The sequence below is a fragment of the Staurois parvus genome, unplaced genomic scaffold, assembly GCF_062004578.1.
Source record: "Staurois parvus isolate SC_StPar_1 unplaced genomic scaffold, SC_StPar_1.0 ptg000498l, whole genome shotgun sequence".
Taxonomy (NCBI): domain Eukaryota; kingdom Metazoa; phylum Chordata; class Amphibia; order Anura; family Ranidae; genus Staurois; species Staurois parvus.
In genome coordinates this window covers 14,018,590-14,042,947 of record NW_028318294.1, presented here as the reverse complement: position 1 = coordinate 14,042,947, position 24,358 = coordinate 14,018,590, and the positions used below count along the sequence as shown (strand labels likewise).

Here is a 24,358-nt window from a genome sequence, read left to right as displayed (position 1 = left end):
GTGGGTTTCCTCTGGGTACTCTGATTTCCTCCCACACTCCAAAGACATGCTGGTAGGTTAATTGGCTCCTGTCTAAATTGGCCCTAGTATATGTATGAATGTGAGTTAGAGACCTTAGATTGTGCACCCCTTGAGGGTTGAGGACTGATCGGAATGTACAATATATATATGTAAAGCCCTGCGTAAACTGATGGTGCTATTTAAGTACCTGTAATAAATAAATAATGGGCATTGGGCAGTTTAGTCAGCCCCATACATAACAGTCTGGCCTCTTTCTCTATACCTATGCATCAGTTTTTGAAGAGTTCAGCTTTTATTACCTTTAAAATAGTTATGGTTTTTAACACATGTGGTCCTATTTTGGGCAGATGTGGACAAAATTGGAATACCCATTTTTTTTATTTTATAACCCAATTCAGTAAAAGTGCTCATTCTGAAATTGGGCTTAGTGCAATTAATTCTCCTGAATTACAGTAAATTACAGTAAATTAAAAAGAAAATGGCCATCTGTTGTAAAAATAAAAAGTGCAGCTCTTGCTACCATTCCCATCTCCTAAGAGACTCCTAAGCCTCCATAGGAAGGGCGAAATCTGGGAAGGTCCTCTCTGCTTGTTTGGAACAATAAAGTTTGTGTTGTGGACATGGCGGTATACAACCTCTTTTTGGAAACGGAGCCCAGAGATTGAACCCGCTGCTGGCTGAGCTTGAAAGCAGCTTTTTGGGGTTTTCAACATTCATCTCCACTTCTGTTAGCTGAATCCTCACCACTTTGCAGACATGTGCTGTAGAAACTGTCACCTCTCCTACTGCTGTTTTTTTTTTTATCGCTGGTGTTTAATTGGTTGGTATGGGGCTATAAAAAGGGGGCACACTCAAGCTATATGATCTTTTCCATCAATAGGTAACTTAAAGTGGTTGTAAAGACAGAAGGTTTTTTACCTTAATGTAGTCTCTGCATCCAAGTGTTACTAAACCCCGGACCCTGCATTCACTATATCTGGTCTCCCCGGACCCTGCATTCACTATATCTGGTCTCCCTGGACGCTGCATTCACTATATCTGGTCTCCCCAGACCCTGCATTCACTATATCCGGTCTCCCTGGACCCTGCATTCACTATATCTGGTCTCCCCGGACCCTGCATTCACTAGATCTGATCTCCCCGGACCCTGCATTCACTATATCTGGCCTCCCCGGACCACGCATTCACTATATCTGGTCTCCCCGGACCCTGCATTCACTATATCTGGCCTCCCCAGACCCTGCATTCACTATATCTGGTCTCCCCGGACCCTGCATTCACTATATCTGGTCTCCCCGGACCCTGCATTCACTATATCTGATCTCCCCGGACCCCGCATTCACTATATCTGGTCTCCCCGGACGCTGCATTCACTATATCTGGCCTCCCCAGACCCTGCATTCACTATATCTGGTCTCCCGGGACCCTGCATTCACTATATCTGGTCTCCCCGGACCCTGCATTCACTATATCTGGCCTCCCCGGACCCCGCATTCACTATATCTGGTCTCCCCGGACCCTGCATTCACTATATCTGGTCTCCCCGGACCCTGCATTCACTATTTCTGGTCTCCCCGGACCCTGCATTCACTATATATGGTCTCCCACAGTACACACAACATGGAAATGCAATTATGTTAGTAAATATAAATACCTTTTCTCATCAGCAGGTAGAGCAGTCCTGTGACTTTTCTAGCCATACACACTAAACTGAGAATGTGCAGAGTGACTCCTAGAGCTCTGTACTATCAGCAGATGGTTTGGGGACAGTAGGAGAAGGGGAGGGTCAGAGAAGACAGGATCAAACAGCCTTTTTACACAATGCAGCCTTTAGGTTTCACAGTGAGTACAATAAGCATGCTTTACTGCATATACAGACTGATTTTACTGTAGCACTTGCGGTTCTTCCCCAACCCCCCAATACTTACCTGAAACCGATCCAGCAATGTGGACAAGAGCAGAGGTTCTCTTGGCTCTCTCTCTCCTCTCTGGACAGAGAGGCAGCAGCAGAAGCCATTGGCTTTAGCTGCTGTTAACCACAGCCAGTGAGGAGAGAGGGGGCGGGGCTGAGCAGCTCTTTGTGAGTCAGTGGACACACAGAGCGTGCTCAGGAGCAAGCACGCAAACAGCTTGCTATAGGGGCACTCGGCAGGGGCCAGGAGAGCAGGTGGGGGACCCAAGAAGAGGAGGATCAGTGCTCCTCTTTGTAAAACCATTGCACAGAGCAGGTAAGCATAGATATGTTTGTTATTTTTTATATATAAAAATGTTGCGTTTACAGTCACATTTATCACAGGCATGTATATAGCGCAGACAACCTACACAACACTTTACATTTTGAACATTCACATCAGTCCCTGTCCTCAAGCAGCTTGCAATCTAAGGTCCCTGTCTCACACACACATATTAGGGCCAATTTAGACAGCAGCCAATTATCCTACCAGCATGTCTTTGACGCATAGGAGGAAACCCACACAAGTGCAGGAAGAACATACAAACTCCATACATATAGTTTTCTGTCTGGGAATTGAACCAAGGACCCCAAAACTACAAGTAGATGTGGTAATTACTAAGCTACTGTGCTGAATCACTCTATATGGAGGTCTAAATTGTGCAGTCAGCCCACTGTATATTCCTGTAGGCAAATGAGGAAACTTCCATAATTTATGTCCAAAAAAAAGTAATAGTTAAAAGTACAATGGGTTAAGTAAAGTGCTTTCTGCTGTTTTCATGTTTCTAATAAACTATGATCATGTACAACAACGTCTGACCCTATTCCTTTATACTGAATACTTCATTTCCTTTTCTTTTCAAACAAAAGCAGGATGTGTTTCAAGACTTGGCTAACCTCATATAAATCATGGCAGTATCCAAATTCCCTTTTCTCTAGTCTTGTCAATACTCAATTTAAAGGGCCAAAAAACCTAAAACAAAAAAAAGTTAGTTTTTGTAAAAGAGATATATGATGGCGTTGTGTATTAGCTGCCATTGTAAGCCAACAGAGTCCTAGGAGAGGAAATCGGGATGTGTTGGAAAATATCAGTCCACAGTATCCACCTTTGTTTAAAAATATCCACTTCTGATAAGTTCCTGGAGCTTTTAGGTATGTATACATATTTTCCATTAAAAGTGTTCTACGCCAACTTTTAATTTACGGTTAAGGGCTGTGTATACATTCAGTGTAAAATCCAATGTTAGCAGCAGGGGCATATTTACCATAAGGCAAACAAGGCATTTGCCTAGGGCGGCATCTTTCATGGGGGCAGAGCCACCCCCTGAAAAGAAGGGATGGAAGAAGGGACACACGCAGCATATGGACCAGATGGGATCTGAGAGAAGCTGCGGGCTGCTCGATGGTGTATGCAGAGTCTGACTCTTGTTCTCGGGGTTGTTTAGAACTGTGAAAGTGAGTGTCTTCTCTCTCACAGGGTCGGGGGGGGGGGGGGGGTTGCCAGTGTATGGGTGGTAGTGGAAGGCTTTCTTGTGGGGGGGTGCTGGGGTGTTGATGGTCGGTGTCAGGGTCTCTCCGTGGGGGGAGCTAATTTTTGTGTTGCCTAAGGCAGCACGAAACCTAAATACACCACTGGTTAGGAGCAACACAAAATTGAAGAGGGTCAGCATCAATCTACTACTGAGCCTACGGCCTCCTAGAGTGGCTCCATGATAACTTCCTAAAGAGATCCTGTCACCAACTATGCAAACAAAAAAATGGCAGGAAAATGCACAAAAGAAAGTTGTTTAAAGTGGTTCTAAAGGCTCAGTTATTTTCTTTAAAATAATAAACATGTTATATTTACCTGCTCTGTGCAATATTTTTGCACAGAGCAGCCCTGGTCATCCTCTTCTTGGGTCCCCTGCTGGTGCTTCTGGCCCCTCCCCCTTGCAGACTTCCCCCAAGCAAGCTGCTTATTCTGGGGGCACTCGTGTATGCTTGCTCCCGAGCTGCCTGTGTGTGTCTATGGGACACACAGAGAGTGGCCCAGTATTGCCCCCTCCCCTCCTCACTGGTTGTGATTGAAAGCAGCGTGAGCCAATGGCTCCCACTGCTGTGTCTCAGCCAATGAGGAGGGAGAGACCCAGGAGAGCCTCAGCTCTCATGCATATCCCTGGATCAGGAGCGGCCTCGGGCTCAGGTAAATATTAAGGAGGGCTGGGGAAGGAAAGTTGTACACTGAAGGTTTTTTACCTTCATGCACAGAATGCCTGAAGTTAAAAAAAACCTTCAGCCTTTAGAACCACTTTAAGGCTCCTTTCACACAGGCGGACTCTATCCACTGATCCCAGCTGAGCAGGCAGATGACAGGTCTGTGAACGCTCCTCTTATGTAGAGCGGATAGGGACACAGCCTTTTACATCTGACTGTCATCCAATCTGATCCACTAGACGAATGGGGAACGGATCCCCCATCCATCTGTTTTTAGTGGATTGGATTAGATGCAGGCGCTCATAAAAAGACACGTCTGTTTACATCTGCCTCTCCATAGAGAACAATGGATAGTCCGATCGGGTCAGGCCTGAAAGACGGACCCGATCAGTCTGTCCATGTGAAAGGGGCCTAATTTGAATCTACTCAAGCTGCTGATCCTGCTGATGTCACATCCAAGATGGTGGCACTCAGCTGCAGTTTCAGGGCTTTGAGATGTCTAAACAAGTGAGACTTTTACAAGTGTAGCCCAGACCCCAGGCCGTGTTTAATGCTGATTCAACTTAGGTAGAGTGCAGGGTGAGCCTTGGGATACTTCATACTTAGCAGAAAAGATAATGGAGGATACATCTAACTGTAGTGTTTCTTCAGGGTGCAGCCAGACTGTTGAAGATAGTAATAGTAAACTACAGCTCAGGGGTCCCCATTGCAAAGGTAAAACCTGAGCCAGTGAACTGGGAGCAGAATCCCAAACGTTAGCAAGGACAGTGTCTGGGATCTTTTCAGGCTTGTACTTGCTGTGCCCTGTACTTGAATTCTTTCCTGCAGTGCCAGACAGCTCCTCTACTGTGTGGCTCCAGCTCAGATCCTCTCTGGATTTCCTGCAGCTGCTTTTATGAACTTGGATGTGGGTCTTCTAGCTCTAACTGGAGTTGGGACCCAGGTGGCCCCTTCTAAACTTCACCGTTGTGCCCAGAGGGCACAGCCCTCAGGTTAGGTCTTCTCCCACAGAACAAGGACCCTGTTGTTCCAGGCCCCAACCTATTTATACACACCTCAGCCCCCTACTGGCCAATCTCCCTGCCAGGGAATGGCTGAGGCTGTATGAATATGCAAGTGAGGATTTGCTTTCTCCACCCACTAAATTTTGGAACCTATTAGAATTCAGGGGAAAAAAATCAATCCTGAACCAGCAGAACCCAGAACAGTCAAAAACAATCAAACTTTGCTCTACTGGCTACAGGGGAGCCAAAAACGAAATTTGCCCCAAACTGTTAGCAACCTTGTTAGGAGGGCGCTACACAAGTAAAATAGCATAGCTAAAATATGTTAAATACACATATAACTTATGAGAAGATTTTTGTTGAAATTAAAGGTTTGACAGCAGGGTCTCTTCATTCTGAGGGCTTCTTGAGGCCTGACCACTACAGCTTTTCCTAAACACAGTAATTTTTGGTGGAGAGCTGTGGTCACTAATTATAATAACTCAGAAGTCCCCTGGTTTCAGGGCAATCAAAGTCTTGGGTACACACATATGCTCAATGACTTGACAAAGACTTTAGCCACAACCTATAGTGTTTGTTGTGAATTCCCACTGTCAGGCCTAGTGTTACGTCTTAGAGGACAGATATAGCTAACCAATGATGCTTCCATGCCTAACTGTAGTGATTTATGTTGCAAGAAGACTATGGACTCCTCTCATCTTGCTTCCTTTAAAGTCAACTGGAGACTCCAGTTACAGTCTGGAGTTCAAGGGCTGCAGATTTCTGTAATGTACTTGGAGTACTTGGTGTCATTCTGGACTTCAACCTATCCTTCCAACCCCAAGTCCAATCTTTAACAAACTCGTGCAGACTCCACCTCCGCAACATCGCCAAAATACGCACGTTCCTAACCCCAGAAATCACTAAACAGCTCATCCACTCCCTCATCATATCATGACTCGACTACTGCAACTCCCTCCTTACCGGCCTGCCTCACCGCTGGCTATCCCCGCTTCAGTCGATCCTGAATATGGCTGCCAGACTCATTCACCTTTCCAACCGCTCCATCTCCGCCACTCCCTCTGCCAATCCCTCCACTGGCTTCCGATTGTGCAACGGATCAATTTCAAAATCCTAACACTGACGTACAAAGCCGTCCACCATACTGCCCCGAACTACATCACTGACCTAATATCCAAGTACCACCCAGCGCGCACACTCCACTCCTCACAAGACCTCCTTCTCTCTAGTTCCCTGGTCTCCTCCTCCAATGCCCGCCTCCAGGACTTCTCCAGGGTGTCACCCATCCTCTGGAACTCCCTGCCCCAACCCATCAGATTATCACCTACTCTCCTCTCCTTTAGGCGCACCCTGAAAACCCACCTCTTCAGGGAAGCCTACCCCACTCCCTGCTAACTTGCCGACCTCCTCCACTCTTCCTACCACCCCATCCCCCACAGCTATCTCCTCCTGTGCCACCATCCCCTCCCTCCTAGATTGTAAGCTCAAAAGAGCAGGGCCCTCGATCCCCTCATGTTTTGCATTGTATTGTTGTTGTTCTGTCACATGTTCTGTCCCCCTTTGTAATGTACAGCGCTGAGCGAACTATTGGCGCTTTATAAATACTGTATAATAATAATTTATTATTATACAGTATTTATAAAGCGCCAATAGTTCGCTCAGCGCTGTACATTACAAAGGGGGACAGAACATGTGACAGAACAATACCAATACAATGCAAAACATGAGGGGATTGAGGGCCCTGCTCTTTGGAGCTTACAATCTAGGAGGGAGGGGAAATAATAATAATAATGGAAGATACTCATTACAACTTTAGTCCACTAAAGGTTTGTTTTTCAGACACCTGTCAGAAGGGTGACCAAAGTTATTCTGGAGCCAAGTCTAATTTTTACTAATTAGGGGCAATGATCCTTAGGCCCCTGGCACTTGATAGTGGAGGACCTTTATCTTTACGTCTTCCAAGGAAACCACCATAGTACCAGGCAGGCTTTTTCCTCCTGAATCTGCTCCTGCTGGGAAGTGTCCATGGAAGTCTATTAACACTAAATAGATCCATATGAAAATACTTGGATCTTCAACTTTTCCCAACTTACATTATCTCGATGTCTTTCCTAGAAGTTAGTGGACTCCCAACAGATGGGATAATACAGTCCCTGCAATTTATCCATCTGATCTACATTTTGGTATATTTATTGTAAAAATAGTCCAGCAATGTGGCTGATTTATGAAAGCTGAGGAGAAAGTAGATCCTAGACAAGTCAATTAATTAGTTGCCATGGGAGCAGCCCCACTTTTCATCAGCATTCATAAATCAAGCCCAAACTTCAGTACAATTATAAAGACTAGAGCATGAGGAAAACATGGAGGGTGCGTATAGCAACTAACCATAATTAATCCTTCACCCTGATACCTGAACTGAGAAATAAATTAAAAGCAGGGGCAATTAACTAAGATAGAAACCCTACCAGATTCTGTCTTTCATATGAAAGATAACACGACATTGGTTAATAGTTACAGTGGTTCCTTTTTTCATTTGACCCATAGAATCTGCCTACTCTAGGCGACTATGACCCCAATAGGCGACTATGACCCCATTCACACTTCGTGTAACGGGAATGTGTGTTCCCGCTTGTGGTTTTTTTGATTGCTTTGTAGTGTATCCATAGGTCATGCATAGGACAGCCCAATTACTTTAGGACCCATTCACACGCTGTGTAGTAGGAACACACATTCCCGCCCAAGGTGTTTGCATATTTTTTTAATGTTTCCATCACGCATAGGGCAGTCCATTCACAGACATGCCAAAGAAGCTCACGTGTAAATGGGGCCCAATGGTTTTCAGTCAATGTTTATTTTGTTTACGCCTTGTTTTGTCAGATTGAAACCTCTGACAGAACCATCCAATGCGGGATAAGTCACTGCTCTGTCACTTGTAATTTTCAACTTGAGCTATTGAGTTTTAGAAACAATGTCTTTTTTTCAACAGAGGAGCTGAAGATAAACTTAAAAATGAAAAAAAGTATTTCACATTTTTAATAATATTTTATTTTAGTTCCGGTTCTAATAAAGAAAAATAGATATGCACAAAGCGATGCATACACTTTAAAGACTCTTTGGCCTCTTGTCCATGGTGACATAGGACTATATTTTAAGGAAGGCCTGGAGTAAAAGAAAGAAAGAAGACCTGAACAAAGGGCCGACATGACAGGGGTTAAAGGGGGTTGAAAGAGGAGAGTCCCATTAGCTAAAGGGGAGTCTGAATGGTTTTAAGGAGGAGTGGGACGAGCTACAAGGGGTGGTCAGACAGGGTGTGGCAGGGGGTCTTCAGTCTGAAGAGAGTTTTCACAAGGCAAACTTCCCTCCTGTCCGCCCGTTGTTTTATGGTTTGTTTTGGTGGTGGTTGTGCCAGTTGGTGCTGGGGGACGACCGGCGAGGTGCAAGGTCCTTGTTGGTTAATGTGGGCACAAGAAAGGCTCTTTGTAGGAACCCCAGTTGTTCTGGTGGGGGTATCTGCGGTGCTGTCTCTGAGTCGGTGGTGTTGCTGCTGGAGGCCTAGTTAAGCAGGACGCAGGTATTCGTTTTCTTGATGCCTATTGGGACCTTAAAAAAACGTATGTTATACCGTGTTTTTGTTATTTAAATGTTATTTATTAATGGTTGTAATAAAAGGCCTTTTTGGGCCATTAACTCCATTTTGTTGTCTGTGTGGTTACTTAGGTTTAAGGAGGGGGTAAGTATTGGTTGAGTGGGACTGGATTAAGCCATATTTAGTCCCCTGGTCATGGTATATCTAAATAACAAGTGTATGTATTGTCCAACAGCAATTGCTCAAATTCAGATGTTCATTTTCCAGCTCTTATTTACAGCATAGGTACGAAACTGATTGGTTCCTGTGGGGTGTTACTTGCAGTTGTTATGAGACACATTTGTTTAAAAAAAAGGTCCCTTGCACATGTCAAATGAGCAGAGTATTGATATAATGAGTTCTTAATTAGAAAATGAAAACCTACATATATATTTATGTATACAGTATATATGTATACTGTTTATACACAGTATATACACTGTATACATATATGGTAAGTATTTTTCACTAATATATCAAGCTTAATTTTTAAAAGTGACAGAGAAAGGATATATGTGTGTTAAGTAATAAATCACATTCTCTCATACTTTCTATGATATTGATAAAGATATATCTAAAGCCAAAACTGTTTGTTTTTAGTTTTGGATAGTGTAGAGAATGATTTAATTCCTGGCAAGCTTTTTTTTGTCTCTGTCCCATTAGGCCCCTTTCACACAGGTGGACTGGTTGGGTCTGCATGTCAGTTTTTTAGTCGGACCCAATCGTATACTCCATTATCCTCTATGGAGCGGTGGATGTAAACGGATTTGTGACCATTTACACCCATCTACATCTGATCCTATCTGCTAAAAACAGACGGATGGGGATCCGTTCCCCATTCCTCTACTGGATTGGATGGCAGTCAGGTGTAAACAGACAGGCGATCCGTTTACATCTGATTGCCCATTGAGGACAGTGGGCTGTGTCGGTGTCCGCTCTGCAGAAGTGGAGCAGACACGGACCAGCCATCCGCCGACATATTCCCCACTGAGCAAGCTGACTCTTAGCAGAGTCCTCCCCATGTGGAAAGGGCCATAGTGAGATTTCCCTTCAAGTCCTATCTCTTGACACAACAGAAAAAGGGAGAATCCTCCAAAGAAAGGGAAAATATTCTCTTAGACCAGTGGTTCTCAACCTTCCTAATGCCACGACCCTTTAATACAGTTCCTCATGTTGTGGTGACCCCCAACCATGAAATCATTTTCATAACTGTAATTTTGCTACTATTATGAATCGTAATGTAAATATCTTACCTCCAATACTGCTGCTTTCAACACAGTAGCTGCTTTTAACAGAGTAGCTGCTTTCAAAACAGCAGCTGCTTTCTACACAGTAGCTGCTCTTTAGACATGTGTGACTGGTCCACATAAGTACATTATGGCGCCAACCCTGTCACATACATCTGTATTTGTACGTGGTGTATGTGATGGGGTTGGCACGATGATGTCATCACGCTGGGTACTCGTATGTGGGCGTATTTGCATGTGGGCGGACCCGCCTGGAGACGGATAGAGGATCTCGGTTTCTAAGACCATCGGAAATATGTGTTTTCCGATGGTCTTAGGCGACCCCTGTGAAAGGGTCGTTCGACCCCCAAAGGGGTCGCGACCCACAGGTTGAGAACCGCTGTCTTAGACAGTTATGACTGGAACTAATGTCCCCATTGGAAGATTTCTCCTGTATTCCAATAGTTACACAATGCCAACTCAAAATTTTAAATATTCCCTTTAGGTCCCAAAGCGTGCTCAGGCATGTATTATTGTACATGCTTTAATACATATTGCTAAGGCAGTCTATTCATTATGAATTGGATACCGACGTACCATAACAGATGAAGAACTGTGCATGGCCCATTTTGAATAACGTTTGCACACCACAACACATATGCAATATGTGTTGTGGTGCGCTGCATTGCGTTGTGTATTTGGCTCTGCATTAAATGCCACCTCAATGCATTGCACATTATCATGCGATGTGACAACGCACACTAACAGTTGCGTTTTAACATGTCTTACAACAAGTGTGAATGAGCCTAGAGGGTGAAACTCCCTAGTGGGGATACAGACAGCAATAAAAACCTGGGGTTCTAACAACTTCCATACTCTAAATCAAAAATTTAAAACAAAAACACAAACAATTGTGTGTGTTGGCTTCAGATGCATTAAAAAATGAAAAGGAGACCTGATATATGTAGATAGAAATAAACTATAGTTTTAACAATGATAGTTACAAATACAAACAGTTCTAATCAGGGGCGGACTGACAACTCATGGGGCCCCCAGGCAATAGGGGATCATGGGGCCCCTGTGTCCTTGCCCAAACTCAAAAAAGCCTATGAAAAAGGTACCAGGGGCATCTCATGGGGCCCCCTACTGACCCCCTACTGGGCAGTTTCCAAATGGTCAGCCTGCCCCTGAGCCCATCTGTACCATGTGATTAGCTATGGCCAATCACAGCTAATCACAAAAAAAACAAACTGAAGGAATCAATTTCATTCAGTAAAATGCTTGCTTATAGCAGTGAAATTCAAAAAATGGTAAAATGTTTTTGATTTTTTAAATACTTAGTGGAGTCAAATGGACGTTCCCTTTCTACTAGAAATTTGAAGCCAGAGGATGGAAATGTTTTCTCAAACAAATTGATTTTTTAACAACAATGTGGTTTTCATTCTGGAAAGTTCATTTGTTCCAAAACTGAATTGTAAAAGCAAACAAAGTCTGAATTTTCAAATTTTCAAACAACATTTGTCAAGTCATAAAAGCCTATGAAAAAGGTACCAGGGGCATCTCATGGGGCCCCCTACTGACCCCCGGGCCCAGTTTCCAAATGGTCAGTCCGCCCCTGGTTCTAATATAACACAGGTATCATAAAGGCATAATGATTTGAAGGACAGTTTCTGGTTTTGGTAGCGATAATGTTCTCAAATGTATTATACCTCTTACAAAAGGGAATGTAAAGAAAAACAGCAGATAAAGGAAAACCGGGGGGAGGACACCAGACAAAATATTTTTGTTTAATATTTAAAAAAAGAAAAAAATAAATCAAGTAAAACATTTATTTCTAGATTTTGATAATGTGGGAAGGTTTAGGACTTGTGTCCGGTTTTATTGCTGTCTGTGTCCTTGTTGCAAAGATTTACCCTCACTATTCGTCATCTCCTAGATTGTAAGCTCGAAAGAGCAGGGCCCTCGATCCCCTCATGTTTTGCATTGTATTGGTATTGTTCTGTCACATGTTCTGTCCCCCTTTGTAATGTACAGCGCTGAGCGAACTATTGGCGCTTTATAAATACTGTATAATAAAATAATAATAATAATGCTGACCATTTTTAATGAGATGAAGATTGACAGAAGACTGTTTTGACCAGTATAGGGGACATTTTCCAATAGGGACACTTGGTACTGTGACACCTGGCAAAGGTGGGATTTTCCCTTCCTTTTGGGGATATTTCCACTCACCTGTTGTGTCTCTAGGACAAGACGTGAAGGGAATTCACCCATATGGGGAACACAGGCAAGAATACAAATCTGACAAATCTGAATCCTCTACACTATGCTAAAAATGTATTTTAAATATTGTCTTAGAATGGTCTGAAAGGCATTTCAAATAGTAAAGCATGTTAAATAAAGCAAAAACAAATCATTACTTTGTAACTGAATATGGTAATCACTCCCAATTAAAATATAAAACATTTAGTAAAATGTTCAATTCCCAATCCAGTCACAGACAGGAAAGAGCACTTTCAAAATAATTGGAACAATGAACACTGGTATAACAGTTTAGCCTAATAAAACCCTGGGAGGAATGATATTACTGTTTCTGTCTTTTCCAATGAGCCTAAAAAAGTGTGCTCGCTCTAGGCTTCCGATATGTGCAGCTGCCAGTTGTTCTACAGAGGTCAAAACAGCAATCCAAACAAGGGTACAACATAAAGTAACCACTTACCTGTGTTAAAGAAGCACAGAATGTTCCAAAACCAAATAGAAGTAGAAGACAATAATCCACCAGCCACCTTCTCAGCAAAGAATAGGGGACAGGAGTTACGGCTTTCCAGAATGTCCACTGTTCTCCAGTTTGGGAATGAACTGGACTCCCACCCAGCAGACTTCCTTCCTGCGATTGTTCTTCACATTATGGAAGCTTCAAACCAGCTCACTTCATGGAGGAAACTAGATAAACTCAGTTCAGATTTTTTTCTGTATACTGCTTATTTCAAGAAAACACATAGGCTTATAATGAAAGCAGAAGTAAATGAGTACAGGTTTTTGCTGTCTTCATCTATTAATTTTAGTAGGGGTGAAACAGGCTACCAAGGCTGAAAAGGAACCAGAGTGGTTCTGGCCAGAACAAGCCAAAGGGAGCCAGAGTTTCTATTTTCAACAGGTCTACAATGTTTTTGTCAGGGATGCAAATATACACAACCCCATAGCAAAATTACATTTTCATTACTCTTCATCTTCAAGTTGAAGGGTCATGTCACTCAAGTCTAGCCAATATGTTTTTCATTAGTTCCTCTGTTTCATGTTTATGAATCTTTTACCATTAAGGAGGTTCTCCTTCAATTCTTGTCCCAAAGACAGACAGTCAGCTGGAGAGGAATTGATAAAAAATATCTTCAGTGGGAATTGAGACAATTAGGACAGACTTTGTATCTGACCCAACCAATCCCGAAGGTCTTTGTTCAGAAGTATGGTTTGGGAGATGATAAATATTTGGGGAATCCAAGTGCTCTCTTCCTCCTGGGGTTTTGTCTGTGTGTTTAGAGTTTCTCCCCACAGGCCTTGCCTCAGTTTGAGGGCATGTACTGAAGGCCTAGAACTTAAGCTACCTACTGGAGTGGATATTTGGAGGTAGTTGGGCTTAAAAGAACCTTTTTGTTGAAAACTGTCAGAGAAGTTGCCTAGAATCCTCTAGTAGACGGATGTAAGACAGGTTAATTGCCTATCAATTGAGGTATCTTGATTATTGTCAGAGGGTCAAGAAATAAAGTTATTAGAGAGAGATTCTTTGCAACTCAAGAAAGACTATGACTGGTTTTACAGAGCCATACATCTGTCTGGCTGCTGCTCTGGCAGAAATTATTAGGAGACTGTTCCTAATCTCCAGAATACAGTCCTATTTTTGTGTATTCTGAATTCCTAAACCCTTTCCTCTAGAATTGCGTTCAGCAGTAAAAGGTAAAAAGACTAAAGCGAGTGACATCCAGCTTATTTTTTACCCCACTATACACCAAGAACCAGACCATGATATGGAAATGTTAGCCTACCACACTACTTAGGGGGTCATTCAGCAGAGCTGTAGAGTGATGTTCTGGGGATCGGCTTAAGGGTCCAGCTCTACAATCATTGGACAATTATAGATGATAAGTTGGATTTGTCACCGACACTCATCAAGAGTGCCGACTATGCCTGGCCTTTCCTCCCCCTCCTCCATTCATAGTAGCTGTAGTATAGCTTCCATTAATGAAAAGGGATAGAAGACGGGCAAATGAATGAAGTGTCCCCCTCCTACATTCATAGATTGCTCTTTAGAAAATATGATAGAAAATATAGTACAGCTTTTACGAATGGAGGAAGGGGATGGAAAGAGCGAGCATGGTTGGCGCTCTTAATGACAGGTCCAGCCGATTGTATCAACTCCCACAGCCCTAATCTTCCGGTGCTGTGGGGGTTAATGCAATTGGCTGGCCCTGTCACAAGCAATCATCAAAAGTGCTGACTCAACCTATCCTTTACCTACCCTCCTCCATGGACACATCACATTGAATGTAAGCATGGTCCATTTTGCTGATTTTTTAAAAACATTTTTCTTTAACTAAACTTCAGCTTGAATTCTTGTTGGTGTATTTTAAATGGTTTTCTGTCTTTTTTCTCCTTTTATTTAAAAGGACATCTTTTCCACCACAGGACTCCCAGTTTAAAGCTCAACGTTATGTAAATATCAACTCAAACAGCTTCTTATTGAGCATTTCAGCCTGTCCAAAATGCCTTGTTGAATAATTCTGCGTTAACATGGTATGCTATGTTGACATTGATAAACAACCTGATGGAGGGCTTCATTTTTTACAAAGGCTGATAGATCACATGAATGTCCTTTCTGTAATTACTTCTGACAGCCAGCGCACAGACATACTACATGCATATTGTGCGCAAATGTCCTATGGAAATGAAGACAAGATATTGATCTCCTCATCTCAGACTAGTGAATTTTAATAGAGGCACCTGAAAACTTCATCTAATTTGTGTGTGATGGTCTGTGACACGACATATTATTTTTTTTTATTTGAATAAATGTGTAATTTCAAAATGAAATTATTCTTTTGAGACTTTAGCCCACAATTTATAGTGGATCTTGAACCAGATATTAAAAACACCACTTGATACAGTTATGTATTTCTTACTGTTTTACTGCCCACGTAATGTAAATTTGCATCCACAGGTAACGGAGGTTTCTATGCTGCAAACAGAGCAAGAGGGATGGTTGCCCTGGGTGCAATGGTTTACTGTAGTGATGGGGGCACCTTCCTTCTGTTTCGAGACTGGGCAATTTGGCATCTTTGCCCTGGGCACTAAATGACCTTGTCCCAGCACAGGCTGAGAGAATGCTCACTACACGCTCTCAGAACAGAAACAGAGCTACCAAAGAGAGCTTTTGGTCTCTAGTAATGATCAGAAGCCAACAGGACTGGCTCATGATCATGTGACTACTGTGACAGCCAATCACAGTAGTCATGTGATCAGGCAGACCTTCTCAGAAACAGAGCTGCCAAAGAGAGCTTTTGGTCTCTAGTAATGATCAGAAGCCAACAGGACTGGCTCCTGATCATGTGACTACTGTGACAGCCAATCACAGTGGTCATGTGATCAGGCAGACCTTCTCATCCCTTGGTCATAATTAGCCCAGGTGGGGTCTGGGCAGAAAGGGGTTAAAATTTTTTAATACATTTAAATTAAAAAAATGTAAAACTGGGTATACACTAGTAGAATTTCATTCAATATTTTTCATTGTAAAAACGTAAAAATGTTCATTTGTTTTTCTCTTCGTTAGTGGGATTGACTCTATATTCATTTTTGACAGCAGTGACGAGAAATTTTGAAGACGCAGGATGGAACCGATTTCTAACAGTATGTGTGGTTTATGATTGGTAAAGTAGATTCATCCCAATAAAATTGAATGATAAAAGCAAACAAAATCTTGAACTAATATCAAATGACATTCAGAAGTACTGAGAATTTTCGTACAAATTTTTGTTTGTAGTGTATACCCAACTTAAATATAATAAATTTACTTGATTTCAGCCTCTTGTAATCCCTTGTTTAGAAGCACTCAGACTGGAAGAAGGAAGGCCATCACTAGTAGAGTGTTCTACAACTGTAAAGAAGACCTCCCATCCAATTAAAAAACAGGATATTGGTTAAAAAATAGAAACACTAAAATCTCTAAATGAAACTAATCCTTTATGTCTCTTTCCATTACAAAGGGAAAGAAGCTAAAGCTGGCCATATCATAGTAGATTTTTAGAAAAACGTTTGTATGAACATGTGTACAAATATTCTCAGTATATTCAATGACTTGACAAATGTTGTTTGAAAATTTGAAAATTCAAACTTTGTTTGCTTTTACAATTCAGTTTTGGAACAAATGAACTTTCCAGAATGAAAACCACATTGTTGTTAAAAAATCAATTTGTTTGAGAAAACATTTCCATCCTCTGGCTTCAAATTTCTAGTAGAAAGGGAATGTCCATTTGACTTCACTAAGGATTTAAAAAATCAAATGGACATTTTTAAAATAAAAAAATGTGAACATTATACTTGTGTATGGCCAGGTGAACATTCAGTCCAGGACTCAATGGAAAGTTTTCTGAATTTCACTGCTATAAGCAAGTATTTTACTGAATGAAATTGATTCCTTCAGTTTGTTTTTTTTGTTTTAATATTTTTCTACTCCCGTGACCAGAGCAATACAATGTTACCATAGTAACTGTTCTACTCTGGCCAAGTGATCAGGATTTTTTTTTTTTATACATTATGATTGCTTATACCAATGAATTTCATTGGTATAAGCAAGCATTTTTTACTGAATGAAATTGATTCATTCAGTAGTTTTTTTTGTGATTAGCTGTGATTGGCCATAGCTAATCACATGGTACAGATGGGCTATGATTGGTCTTGTCTGTATATGTGATTATTGTGACCAATCATAGCTAACAACACAATTGTAACAATGAATGGCATGAATCAAGGCCATTCATTGTTTACAATTGTCATGTGATCTGCTGTGATTGGTCACAGCAATCACCTGGTAACGGTAGTGGGCTGGTAAACTGATCAGTCATTGACTGTGTCCAGTGGATACAGCTGTTGACAGATCACAACCACAGCGTGGCCGCACGGCCACGCGTAAGGCTCGTTCTGGGAGGATGTCATATGATGTCCACCCGGAATGACAAAAGTCCTACCTGGCTGTCAAATTGCTATAGGCCAGGTGGGAACTGTTTAATCCATATGCTGCTAGCATTAGTAAATAGGAAAGTATATTATATTTACTTGCTTTAAACTGTTTTTTATATTTCATTAGTCTCTTCCTAGTTTCCATGCCTAGGCAAATGAGGTCATACATCCCAGGAGTCTTCAGGAGGGGAGGAGGGATTTTTCAGCTAAACACACCTTCCTGTCTGCATGCCTGAGCTAAGGGCAGGTGGATTCCAGGAAGTAAATGCTACATGAATCATCTGCCCTTACTGAAGAAATGCTAGGAGATGTTTCCCTGCAAAATAAAGTATGCAGACATGGATGGATGGGGGAGTTTGCGTTGAATATTACAAATAAATTAAATAGTGCTTTTGGTTTGTGGTGCTCAGATGCAATGCAGTTCTGCTCAAAGTTGCACCGCAGTCAGTAATACTGTATATCATTTGTATATAGTGTCTTATGCATGATTTAGCACATCACAAAGCCACAATGATAGTCAATAAGTCAATAATAGTGTATATCATTTGTATGTAATGTCTTTGCATGATTTAGCACATCACAAAGCCACATTGAAGCTTTGTCAATTCTTACCATAATGCAGTCAGGCTGATGTAATTGAGGGTTGTTTTTACATCTTTTAACAGTCTACTTTGCTGCAGCAAGGGCTAAAGTACTCATTGATACCAGCATGCTAGAAAATAGGACAGTTGCTCAACATGGGCTTTGGGTCTCCAGCGATCCACCAAGACCTCTGCCCAGGGCTCCAATTACCAGTGCTGATCAAGGAGTGTGAGCACTGATGATTGAAGCACAAGCTAAAATGAGGGAATCTCTGATATGCTGCTAACATTGGGCATTTGAACCAGGGGTGGACTGAACATTTGGAAACTTGGGCACTGCCCGAGTGCCTGGGGTCAGTAGGGGGCCCCATGAGATGCCCCTGGTACCTTTTTCATAGGCTTTTTTGAGTTTGGGCAAGGACACAGGGGCCCCATGATCCCCTATTGCCCGGGGTCCCCATGAGTTGTTAGTCCGCCCCTGATTTGAACCCTTTCTGCAGCAAATAGGCCTGTTAAGAAAATAAAAATTAGCCCTCAGTCATAACTGTTTATGCAGCCTTACAGTAATAACTGACTAAGCTTTGATTAAAGTGTTACTAAACCCATAATGGTAAAATTGGTCTGTATATGCAGTAAAGCATGCTTGTTATACTCACGGTGGAACCTACGGGGTTAATCCTCTGCACTGTGTAAAAATGCTGTTTGATTCTGTCTTCTTCGATCCTCCCCTGATTCCAGTGACCCCACCTCCCAAAAATCCAGACCCTTGATCTGAGCACAAACCTGGCAGGGAAGGTGAGGGGGACGACCGAGAGCCCCCCCCTATGGCTTACCAGGTCACGTGTCCCCTGCATTGGGACAGTGTACCCATGCCGAAGGGACAGGGGCCTTTTCCCCACAACCCTGGCCCGGTGGTTTTGGGGGTCTGAGGTCATTAGCATCAGGGTACCCCTTTAAATAAGGGGGTACCCTGATGCTGCCCCCCCCTTGTAAATGAGTAAGGGGTACTTGTACTCCACCCATTCACTAAAGGGTTACATTTAGTAAAAATTAAAGAAGCCCGTCTTTTGAAAAAATCCTTTAATTCAGGGGTGTCAAACTGGTGGACATCCAGCTGTTGCGAAACTACAAGTCCCATCACGCCTGTGCCTTTGGGAGTTATGCTTGTAACTGTCAATCTTCCAATGCTTCATGGGATCAGTTTGACACCTGTGCTTTAATTGAACAAAAAAAACAACAAAAACCAACAGTTTTGACAAGTCCTTTAATAAAAAAAAAAGACTAAAAAATGGTTCCATCATTGTAATCCATCGTCAATCACGGCATCTAGCATTGTCACGACAACGCCAACTTGCCGAAATGAAAAATACAGACACCCACCGACCCGTCTGCACCCACCGTCTGACATTTGCTATTCAGATGTAAACAATTGGGTGGAGCTAGCAGTGATGTCACCGCTAGCTCTGCCCAATTGTGCTGTGACTGGCCAAAGCATTGCTCCTGACTTATGGTCGGGTGCATTGCTTTGGCCGATCATGGCTCTCAAAATACATTGTGAGAGTGCAGTGCATCGTGGGACGCGGCGGGCGAACAGCCCGCTGAACGCTCTTAACCTTCATGTGTTCGGCAAACACATGAATGGCCGATGTTCCAGTCAAACTTATGTTTGACTCAAACATCAAGCCCATCCCTACTGGCCAGATCACCAGGTGAAAACAGAGGAAAAAAAGTCTAAGAAAAGAAAACTGATGCAGCACCACATCTAATGATTGATAAGCTGCAATATAATCCATTTTTGGTTTTGGGTTTAATATTGATTTACGTTAACTGCTCCCTAACATGCAGGAAAAACATATACACTGGGAAATCTCAGACAGTAAAATCCACGCTCTTGATTTTCCAGGTGTGCATCAGCCATGTCCATTACGTGTAATTATACCCCCCCACTTGAACAATTTTTTAAATTATGCATTATCAAAACTATAGGCTGCAGCGCTAATTAAGTGAGAAAATACAGACCGGGTGGTTAAATAGAAGTCATTGGTAGATTGACTTCTGTTCAACCACAGTGGTCACTCATGTAACAAAATTTGGCTAGTCACTGCTGACCTCAACCTTTTTATCCAAAGGACTCCTTAAATAATGTTAAATTCTCAGGGAACCATTGCCAAAATCAATGCATCAGTGGATAGTAGGACCACTGTCCATTACATTGGTGGTCAGTGGGAAGTATGACCCCTTATAGCAGTGGTTTGTGCTGGAGACTGTGCTGGACTGACTGGATTAGTCAGATTGGTCATGGGTGGTCATGGATTGGTCATGAATTGGCCATGGATTGGTCATGGGTGGGTGATTGTGCCCAATGATGGATGGTGGTGATGGACCCTCTTGGGGCTTGGGCTCCTACCTTTCCGATACAGCCTTATGGTCATTTCAGCAAGAAGAAGGAAGGAGTGCCCGGTGTCCGGAAAACTGCAGCTTTTGGTGTGGTTAAATGGACGATTATTAAAAGTGTAAACATGTACATTGAGCCTGCAAGTTTCAGGGGGGAGAGGACTCCCCCTTCTTCAAAGCTGATGCTGTTTGCTATTTGATGGGAATGGTTCCTAAAATGATATATTGATCATGAGATTTTGGAAAGCAGCACGGCAGAGTGCAGGATAAGGATGCAGGAGCTGCAAAAAAAGACTGGTTCTTATGAACCACACTTCAAAAGTTGCAGTTTTTTGGACTTCGGGTGCACCTTCCTTCCTATCCAAAGCTAAAAAAGCTCATTAGTGTCATGCCGCTGGCTCTGCCAAGTGACATGGACATGGAGCTATGCATGCACCACTGGAGGTTAATCAGCAACATCTCAAGGAACCCCTAGCAACTTCTGGAGGAACCATAGGGTTCCACAGAACCCTGGTTGAGAATGGCAGGACTAGTTGTCCAGAAGTATCCTAATTCCTGATTGTCTGGTGGCAGCGGTATCACAAAATCTATGTCTGGTGCTGAATTATTGCTTGTAAGTTTCTTCCTTGGCCTTGTTTAGTACATGTTGTCCTAGATACATCTTAATCACTTATACGTCTGTATCCCACTGGCTACCTTCACCATAGGACATGACCCAGATCAGTGAGGGCATTGTCTCTGCATTGGCTTTGTACATTGAATTACACCGGGGTGACCTGACAATTGAAAACAGAAAGTAATTGATTATAGCCTCAGAAATCCTCCAGACTGTGCCGCATGTGGCTCCCTATCCAAATTCTTCATTCATTATCCTAAAAATGCATTTTGTAGTCAGCATAACAATGTTTTATACTGCTCGGAAGATTGTAAAAATCATTGACTGGCGGTGAGCCAGCTTCACCTAAGCCATGTTCACTTCAGGAGTTTTAGTAATATCACTGCGTCATTAGTTTTTGAGCACAGGTACACTCCAGCCTAATATGAAAATGTCACATTTAAAGTAAATGGAAGTTACTGTACATTTAGGTTGCTAGAGCAGTATAATCATGAACAATTGCCTTTTTAAATAGAATACTTTTCACCTTTTTTCATCCTTTGGTGCATCTCAGTACTACTGATTTCCTGCAGTAGTAGGTCAATAAATAACAATCTTGAGAGTATAAAATCTTTAATTGTGACAGCGAGAAAAGCAAAGTAACTCCAACGTGTTTCGGGGGCCAACCCCCCCCCCCTTCATCAGGGCTAGAAGGAACAGCAGAATATTATAAGGACTTGAAAGTGCTCATATGCTGACTGGTCCTTAGGCTGGGAATATTAGCCAGTTTTCACAGCAAAATTGCCAGTCATTTAAACCCCCTTTCCTAAGGGGTCTCTGTTCTGTGGTGAGCTGCCAAACCCAATCCATTAGGCTCAGATAGTGACTTTGTCCATGTTTTAAAAACCTGTTAAAATATGTTTCTAGCGCCTCACCATCACCTGTTCTTGGATTATTGATCTCCTGCAGCTTCCTATTTACATGCCACCAGCGATAGCTGCATGGTACATCTCGGGAAATATGTCCTAATGGTGATAACAATGGAATATACCTGCATATTGTGTGTTAAAACAGAAACATGTAACAGAAACAAGTCTGAAGATTGAAAATCCAAGGAACCGAGTGACCACACAGGAGCACAGCAACGGGAGCATTGTCACCCACTAACAAAAGTTCCTGAACAAAGACCTTCATGGCAGGTTCACCAGATTTTTTTTAAGAAACCTGCCAATTTGGAAAAAAAATAAAAATGCCTTTTGAAATTATGTTAACAGAATAAAGTTTTGTTGGATTTGATTAATTGGGCTTACTTCTACTTTGAATTAACTACAGAGGATATGGGCATCCTGCTGAAAGTCTGTACATTTCTCTCCAGTATTCATATACTGCTGTTGTTGGCAGGATTCTCATCTTTTAAATGGCTCCACAGCTACGCTTGGTAAGATTGTATGGTATGGTCTAAGTCCAAACAGTGGAGAGCACCCTCTTAGTACAATAGAAGCTGGACAAAAGAGCAGCAGGACAATGTCCTGGTCCTGGTTAAGGTGGAACAAAGAGAACATCTAAAGAGAAAAGGAGGCCTCAGAACAGCTTTATCTCTTTGAAAACACCAAAAGGGGGTCCTTACAAGATAAGGCAGCCAGCACCAAAACCTGTCTCTTGGAAGAGATATGACGAAGAAAAACACCTTGCTTATAAAGTCAGCCAAGAGAATGTCCCCAATAGGTTCAGAGAGGGGCTCCTGAAGGACAATTAGATCAAGGTTGAGATCCCATGATGTCACCAGGGAGGAAGCTGTAGGAGTGGCCCTTTGCATAAAGACCTCCACCATGGAGTGAGAGTTCAGTGGCTTTGAAAAATTATAGAAATGGATAATATTTGCTTCTTGAGGGTGCTCCAGGCTAAATGCTGATCCAGACCCAACTGAAGATAGTTTGGGATTCATTCCACAGAGTACCATCCATGATAAAACTTCTTCACTTTGCACCAAGAAAATAGGCTTTCCAAGTGCGAAGATAGCCCAAGTGAGAAGTTTACTTCCTAACATTGAGAAGCTAAGGAATGACCAAATCCAACAAGTCCTTGATCATCAGGTTTTGAGTTTCAACTGCCTAGTCATCAACACTAGCGAACAAGAAGCAGAATGGGAGACCAGTCCTTTTGACAGAAGTACTGGGTGCCCCAAAAGCAGCAAAGATGTGCTCCATAGGAGTCAAAGTACAACTGAGTACTACACTCCTTGGGCCAATTTTGTGCCATAAGGATCACAACACTACAGATCAACGTGTTCCATGGTTCTGGTCCCGCTCTCTCTTTGAGCCCATCATACCACTCCACAAACAGTGGAGGAACAATGTAGGACTGGTGAAGAAGAAAGGCTTTAGGGGACTAGTCATCTGCAGGGAGGAAGTCTGTGTGACAAAGGAATAAGGTAACTAACTCTGTCTTTTACATGCCCTCTATGGGATGGAGGGGCCTACTAAAACTAAAATTTGTATCAGCTAACTGGTGTTCAGCATTAACCTTTCATAAATCTGGATATTCAAGCTAAGCATATGCTGGAAAAATGCATAATCAGAGCTTATCCTCAGTGAGAAATCACATGCCAAAACTTTGAATTTTACAGAAAAAGTCACAATTTGTATATAACTTCAGTTGCATATATTTCTGGATCCACTGATTATTGTAACATGCCATTTTGTAGCTGGAATGGTGCAGACTTGTGACACATTTACATTGCTGTTTAATAATTAAATCTCTGCTGAATTCACTTCTTAAAGTCCAAGCTAAAAGTTTAAAATATCTGGGATTTGACATATTAGCTGTATGGAAAAAAAATGTATTGATATTTTAAGGATCTATAACTGGACTACAGTTTTTTTTAAAATATGTTCCACGATTTGAACTACAAAGGGTCACTCCCCTTTTTACTGACATTAAAAAGTACAGTTGGCATACAGAACGCATCCAAAAAATATAATTTCCTGCTTGTGTGATTGGCCCACTGATTTCTCAGAATTCTGCACTAAGATACAAGTCCCCAAGATACTTCCTAAGGGTTAATCACTTCTAAAGGGATGCAGACCCTGCAGATTTTTCTCATTAGAACTGAGAGTGCACCAACTGATTAAAACAAACTAGTCCCTCCCATTCAGAATCAGTCTACAAAGGACATTGTGAAACAAACAGCTATTTCTTCAGAGCAACGAAAGGTAGGAATCTGCTACAACGTTTGTTAGGCCTCATATACACTGCTACTCCTAAACGTGTGTTTAGCAGCTTTTGAAGTTTTTTTGCCAAAGCCCCTGAACTCAACTCAATAAAAGCCTGTGTGTCCATGTACACATAAGCTTTTACCAGAGTTTAGGAGCAGCAGAGTTTAGAGACAGTTAAATGTTCCTCTCCTGAATGCAGAAGAATCGCGTTCAGGAGAGGAATGTTTTGGCCAAAAAATGCTAGCCATGTTTAGTGCTTGGGCGTTTAACCATGTCGATGGAAAATACTCTGGCCAATCAAGTGAATAACCTTCCAAGCGCTAAAT

At 42.2% G+C, this 24,358-nt stretch overlaps 1 protein-coding gene across 2 annotated transcripts in view; it reads right to left on the bottom strand.

Moving 5' to 3' along the window:
- Positions 1–12,873, bottom strand: part of CDH5 (cadherin 5) — a 97,050-nt gene extending 84,177 nt beyond the window's left edge. The window contains exon 1 of one of the 2 annotated variants that reach the window (XM_089689827.1): positions 12,740–12,873. The gene's annotated coding sequence lies outside the window, so the exon portion shown is untranslated. The remainder of the gene's footprint in view (positions 1–12,739) is intronic. The other variant, XM_089689826.1, reaches the window with a different exon arrangement.
- Positions 12,874–24,358: the final 11,485 nt, after the last annotated feature.